Below are 6,227 nucleotides of genomic sequence, written 5' to 3' on the forward strand. Positions count from 1 at the left end.
CCATACTGCCAAGGTTGGTGAATGGAAGTGGTGGTCTTCAAACCAACCAAATACCAGGTTCAGAGCACTATTGAGGCAGTCGGGCCTCGTAGAGTTAGTACAGTGCTCTTATCGATTCATCGATAAGATTCTGATTTCGGGCTTCGTAGAGAGATGGCAGCCCGAGACGAACACCTTCCATATACCATTTGGCGAGATCACTATCACGTTGGATGATGTATCCGCCATTTTAGGGATTCCTGTCGCAGGTTCCTCAGTATCAGTTTCTCCTGAGAGGATGAGTGATCGGGATGCTGAGGAGATACTTGTGGAGTTGTTGGGGGTGTCAGCTGGAGACGCGCGTCAGGAGGTACTGTCATCGCACGGTCAGTCTGTGAGGATGGAGTGGCTGAGGACTCAGTTTCACTCTGTATCTGATAGAGACAGGCAGCAGAGGATAGAGTGTGCAGCACGAGCCTATTTGTTATTTTTGTTAGGCTGCACACTCTTTGCTGATAAGAGTGGGACCAGGGTGCCTATAGCGTATCTGTGTTTACTGCGGGATCTGGATAGGGTGAGCACATATGCCTGGGGTACAGCTGCCTTAGCATATTTGTATCGGCAGTTGGGGATTGCGTCGAGGTCATCAGTGAGACAGATCAGTGGTTATATGACGCTTCTGCAGGCATGGATTTATGAGCATTTTCCAGCACTCAGTCCTCACCCGTCGCTCGAGTATACTGATGCCAGTCCCCGCGTGCACCGCTGGATGCCCGGTACTCCATCCCGTACCACGATGGACCATTTAGTGGTTCTACGTGAGTCATTGGACCTTTTGAGCATCGATGAGATACGTATCATATTACCATTTGCTTGTGTTTGTCAGTACTTTTAATATGCGATATAGTATAAAACTGAAATGGACCTTTTGTTTTGCAGGTTATTTGGGATCCCCATCATCGGCTTCGGGGAGATCGCCCATATATACCCGTCGCATTTTTTAGTGGCTCCATCAAGTGCCTTGATATCGTAGAACCCTATCATCCAGAAAGGGTTCTTAGACAGTTTGGTCGTATTCAGACCATCCCTCGAGCGCCACTAGCCCCTACGCGAGCCAACAGAGGTTCCACAGCAGGCTCGTACCGGATACATTACTCCTATATGGATCAGCTTTGGGAGAGGTGGGAGGACCACGTGCTGAGCCAGGCGAGCAGGAGCCACCCAGTTACCCGGCCATCAGACAGCGTACCGGGATACATGGAGTGGTATCTCCGTATCACGCACGTTGCAGTTCAGCCTCCTCATCTGCACTCGAGTACTCATTCTGGAGCTAGGGGAGGTCATGATGATGCTGACATGCACCGGCGGCGTAATGCAGCTGCACTCGGTATCAGTACCGACATTGTACGGATGGGTCCCTCAGAGGCTACGTCACTAGGTGCCGGGCACCTATATGATGCTATTTCTCAGATGCATCAGGTACTTCTGGGTGATGAGCCTGGCCCGAGTACAGCACCCTCTCATTCGGATCCAGGACCCTCTCATTCGGACGTACAGCAGTACACGCGTCGACGATGGCGTCATAGGGATTGATGATGGAGCCTTTGTAATCTTTGTAAAGCCTTTGATATTAATGAAAAATATATATTTTTGGTACATTTACGTGTAATCTTTGTAAAGCCTGGCCCGTTCTATTTTACACAAATATAACAGTGCACATAACAATCAATCTAACAATGCGAAGACAGATATTTTTTGATTTATATTGATGATGGAGTTTCACAGTACATGACTCTAAGAGGCCAAAAAAATTTACAACTTTCAAAAATTGTACATATATAAACAATCAATCTAACTCTACTGTCTTGCCTCCACCTCCCCCTGAGGAGATGGAGTCCCGTGGGGGGTTTGACCCTGAATCTGATACGACTGATGTTCTGCCTCCACCTCCCCCTGAGGTACCTCCAAATGTTGTTCCAATCAAAGCTGACCCTGGACAAAGTTCTCCTCCAAAAAAGGCAGCAAAGCCTAAGAGGGTGCCAGTGGCAAGACCTGGCCTTGCAAGGAGAGGGCAGCCGATTAACCTCTTAACCAAGAACATCACAGAGCCCTCTTTTCCAACAAATGTGTTAATCATCTGCTCAAGCTTGTCACCGTTAAGTTCTTGTACATCAGAAAGGTCTATTAGTTCCCCTGTTTGATTTGTTTGCTCCCACCAGCTCTTAAGTATGTTTCTGTTTACATCTGAAATCTCAACGGAAACAACAGTCGTCATATGTATTCCCAGCTGATGATGGAGTTTCACAGTACATGACTCTAAGAGCCCAAAAAAATTTACAACTTTCAAAAATTGTACATATATAAATAATCAATCTAACTCTACTGTCTCGCTAATTATAACATTAGGTGAGATGCTCTCTTTGAACTGTTGAATCCGTGCTTCATATGAATTTTTCCATCCGGTAGCACAAGGAAGATGATATTTTCGCCAGTTGGTCGCTACTGGCGGAACGGGATGTCCCGGCAACAAGAACACCTTCAAAATTAGAAATAAGAAAATATTAATAGCTACAAAATTATAAATAAGCAAAATTAAATAAGCAAAATTAAATATTCGCAAGTGTTGTGAACGTAGTACCTCAACAAAATGATTTCCATTTACGAATCCGATAGCGATATCTTTGCGGGATAGAAGAGGTACTGGCACAGAACGGAGAGGTAGGAAGGTCAGACATTGTTGCAACGAGAGATGGTATAGGACAACATTATAGCAGGATGCTATAAGATGACCCATGTCCGGCATAGTCATCCATCTGTCATATGGTGGACAATCATCATAATATGATAATGCATGAGTGATCTCAGCAATCGTCCCTTCCACACCATATAATGTGCGATAGTGGTCCGAATGACATTGCAACTCTTGCAATAAATCCTTCCTAACACGCACCCAGTCATCTTCTCCAAATCCCAGTAAGTCAGCTATTGCCCTAAATCCGCAATTCCCATCAGCTTTTACATCCTTGATATGCTGGATGTATGGTCTCAAGGTAGAAGGAATAGCATCAATATAGATAATGGGCGTATGTGACTGGGCTCTAGTACGAGAAACCTGCAAATAATATCAAATGATAGAAAATATGTAACAATGGCAGAAATATCCAAATAGTTATCCGTCTCAGCACATCCCGTACCGGCACGGCACGGCACGTCCCGACATGTCCCGTATCGGCACATCTCGGCACGGCACGTACCGACATGTCCCGTATCGGTACATCTCGGCACGGCACATCCCGTATCGGCACATCTCGGCACGGCACATCCCGTATCGGCACATCTCGGCACGGCACGTCCCGACATGTCCCGTATCGGCACATCTCGGCACGGCACGTCCCGACATGTCCCGTATCGGCACATCTCGGCACGGCACGTCCCGACATGTCCCGTATCGGCACATGACATACCGGCACGGCACGGACCGTCCCGTAGACGTTGTGATACCTATTGTAAGGAAATAAATATTTGGTACTTACCTTTTGCTTGGGCCGCCTCTTTTGAATCTGAGTAGATGGATTGCGGATGGTAACTTTCTCAACACCAGGTGAATAACTATCCTGTCCAGATAGAACCAACTCAAACGCAGACGGGTCACGTCGAGTAGACGTATCAACCTTCATTGAAGCGCGCCCACGTGAACCGGTCTTCCGTTTTGCAGGCTCTAAAAGAGGTGTACTATCTGGACTTGCAATCTCTCGTAACTTCTTGATCATCTGCAATTGAGAAGCCCCATCTAACTTCTTGAATCGTAGCGCAATCAAATCTAACTCTGCATCACAACTCAACTGAATTGGCTGCACGGGGGGGGTAGGCAGAATATCAAGTTTCCTCCAATGAGGATCTATGCAGTCGAGAGGAATGGGCCGACCTTCCACCCTGTACCGCGCAATCTGGTGAGCACATGGTATACCATGTGTGCGTCGAATAGCGCACCCACAATTTGAATCATCAAACCCAACTGAATTGGCTCGTTTCGATTGGGCGAGGACATGATTTAACGCACTTATAGATATGAAACCTCGCAACTCTTTGAATTCAGCTGGCTTGAAGTTGTGCTGCACTACCAATAAACTCTTCTCCAATGAGGCTTTAACGGAGCTGTGCTGCAACTCAATCAATCCATGTATTCTAGTCCAAGATGACTCGAAACTTCCTTGGCTTGATCCAAGCTGCTTTTTGAGCTTTGCATGTGCACTCTCGACCCTAGTAAACAAATGAAAGTTAGATATAACAATTGAGGCAAATTAAAATTAAATGAGTCTTTATTTGTGATACCTATTTGTCGTCACATTTCCGTAGTGCCTGCATGTATCCGTCCACGCCGCAACAAATCTTTCCTTGTATTTGCTCAGCCAAGTATCTGACACATACTGTAGTGCATCTGGATAGGTACCGAACTCTCTCTGCAGTGCACTCCAGCGATCATTATACTCGTCTTCCGTGGAGGACAGCACTAGTACATTCCAACTCATAATAAATTTATCCTATTTCTCCTTCAATTCGAAATTTTTTTTGCACTTGGCCAAAACATTCCTACTAATATGCCATCTACATAATAAATGTCTAGCAGTAGGAAATACTCTATGAATTGCATTCATCAAAGCCAAGTCTCTATCTGTAACAATCAACTCAGGCAAAACATCATCAGCTATGACACTGCGCAATCTCTCTAATGCCCAAGTATAGCTTTCTTCCCCCTCAGAATTTAAGTATACAAAAGCAACTGAAAATGTCATGTCAGTAGATGTCACCCCCACAATCTCTAAGAGCGGAAGACGATACCTATTCGTCTTGTACGTGCAATCCATTATCAACACACGGGGAAATGCACGGAACAAATCAATGCTGCCAGGGTGTGCCCAAAATAAGTCATGCACAACATCCGTATTAGTACAATTCCTATGCCACTCAATATATTTAGCCTCTGATAATTTACCTAATAGATGTTGCATTTCAGACCTCCCAGCTTTCTCTGCAACCTTAAACCGTTGACGTACATTGTAGATAGTCTTGATAGTCGTAACATTGAGGGCATCTCTTTCCTTCAATGTGGATAATATGTCCTTTGGACGAACCAAACTCTTCGACATATCCACTAACAATTCCGTCTCCTGCTCAGATAATCTCCCTGCATATGAGTGCCCCTCCAGATTCTCTGCAGCGGGATGATTGTGCACTCCACATACGACCAGTAATATCCAATCATCCGCAGTATCCAATTTCTTTCCTCTTAATGCAAAAGGGCATCCACACTTCTTTGTCCCACAGGCAGTCTTTATTCGCTTTTCTTTTTTGGTTCGGTACGTCCCACCCCTCTCACAACCTAACGTAATTCTGGGTTTCTTAGAAATGGTACCTGCATCAGATGATTTGATTACAACAACAAAACCATTTCGCCTCCCAGCTTCACGACACCAATTACACAAGTCCTCTCTACTCTTGAAGATCTATACATTAAACAATTTATGTAAGTACACAGTTGTAAAAATAGCTCGCTAAACTAATACAAAATTGCACAATACATTATAATACCTCGTAAGTTGTAAATTCGCTTGTGTAATCCAGTACAAATTCTGATCCAATTATACTCGATTCGGTTGTAGCATAGCCCTACATATAAAATAATTTATCACCAAGAATTAATGAATCAGAGGATCTGTTCGGCACAAAATTCAGCACGGCACGCGATTTGGCACCAGAAGCCTTCTGTTCGGCTGCACAGTGCCGAACAGAAGGCTTCTGTTCGGCTGCACAGAGTCGGACAGAACCCTTCTGTTCGGCACTGTGCAGCCGAACAGAAGGCTTCTGTTCGGCACCGGGCAGCCGAACAGAAGGCTTCTGTTCGGTTGAGGGTTGCCGAACAGAAGGCTTCTGTTCGGCACTGTTCAGCCGAACAGAAGCCTTTTGTTCGGCGATCCAGTGCCGAACGGAGCACGAACCGTGAAAAAAAAAATTCGAAACAAGGTGGAACACGTACCTTTGCGGCCGATTCCTCGTCCCAAATCACTAGTTGCTTGTCCATGCTTCGAATGGGGCTTAAATCTCCTTCAAAGATCGCCTAAACGATGTAAATGGATCGAGGGGTTTAAGGGGGGTTTGAGGGGGGGTTTTTTTTTTCTTTTCAAAACGAAACGGAGGAGGAGGAAGGGGGGGTGTATGAGAAAATTTCAAGGGCAATATGGTAATTACAC

The 6,227-nt window shown here is 45.4% G+C and overlaps 1 long non-coding RNA gene across 1 annotated transcript; it reads right to left on the reverse strand.

The window, feature by feature from the left end:
• Nucleotides 1–2,108: 2,108 nt before the first annotated feature.
• On the reverse strand, nt 2,109–5,782 carry LOC149753270 (uncharacterized). Its single transcript, XR_016395703.1, has 2 exons — nt 2,618–5,782; nt 2,109–2,515 (listed from the first exon to the last, which is right to left on the reverse strand). It is a non-coding gene; the product is annotated as an uncharacterized LOC149753270 (long non-coding RNA).
• Between the last annotated feature and the right edge of the window lie 445 nt (nt 5,783–6,227).

Source organism: Phoenix dactylifera, chromosome 6 (genome assembly GCF_051530095.1).
Source record: "Phoenix dactylifera cultivar Ajwa chromosome 6, Ajwa_hap1_PhDact_Kaust_v1.1, whole genome shotgun sequence".
NCBI lineage: Eukaryota > Viridiplantae > Streptophyta > Magnoliopsida > Arecales > Arecaceae > Phoenix > Phoenix dactylifera.